Source organism: Dipodomys spectabilis, unplaced genomic scaffold (genome assembly GCF_019054845.1).
Source record: "Dipodomys spectabilis isolate Male_0828 unplaced genomic scaffold, ASM1905484v1 ptg000566l, whole genome shotgun sequence".
NCBI classification, from domain to species: domain Eukaryota; kingdom Metazoa; phylum Chordata; class Mammalia; order Rodentia; family Heteromyidae; genus Dipodomys; species Dipodomys spectabilis.
In genome coordinates this window covers 23,639-24,322 of record NW_024871243.1, presented here as the reverse complement: position 1 = coordinate 24,322, position 684 = coordinate 23,639, and the positions used below count along the sequence as shown (strand labels likewise).

General features: G+C 32.6%; 1 non-coding gene across 1 annotated transcript; it reads right to left on the bottom strand.

Annotated features, from left to right (window-relative positions):
* Positions 1-214: 214 nt before the first annotated feature.
* Positions 215-316, bottom strand: LOC122100145. The gene has a single exon (XR_006146110.1). It is a non-coding gene; the product is annotated as a U6 spliceosomal RNA (small nuclear RNA).
* Between the last annotated feature and the right edge of the window lie 368 nt (positions 317-684).

The following is a 684-nucleotide window of genomic DNA, read 5'->3' as shown; positions in this document are numbered from 1 at the left end:
ATGAACATAGTTTTGGTGGTAGTTTTAGTATGGTCTTGTTTGTGATCATTTGGGTGAATGCTCAAAATGGGATTGCTGGGTCTTAGGGGCGCTCTATGTAGTCTTTTGAGGAACCTCCAAACTACTTTCCAAAGTCTTCAAACAAGTTTAAACTCCTAACAACAAGGCATTAAGGTTCCCTTCTGTCCACATCCCATCCAGCATCTGTTCTTTCAAAAATCTGGAATGCTTCAGGAAGTCGAGTGTCATCCTCAGTCAGGGGCTATTCTTCTCTTTATTGTTCCAATGTTAGTGTATGTGCTACTGAATTGAGCACAGAACAATTTTATATATAAAGTGTAATTGATTTTCTTAAACTAGACAATTCCACAAAAATTAAATTCAAAATTATTGTTGTGAAATTTTAGAACCATGTTATTTCTTACATAAGAACACATTTAAGTATAAAGTCAAGATTGACATGTCAAAAACAAAATAATTCCAGATATTTGTTGTTCAGTGGATGTATAGGAGGAGGAATTCAATTATTCTGTACAAGGAACCTGACATAATGAACACTATAGAAAGTGTTAAGGTTTGTTAAAAGTTTTAATGTTTCAAATATGTTTAATTTTGGGAATTTGCTCATATATGCCAAAATTAAGACTATTTAGCACGTTGTAAAACTTTTACATAAAGCATTTA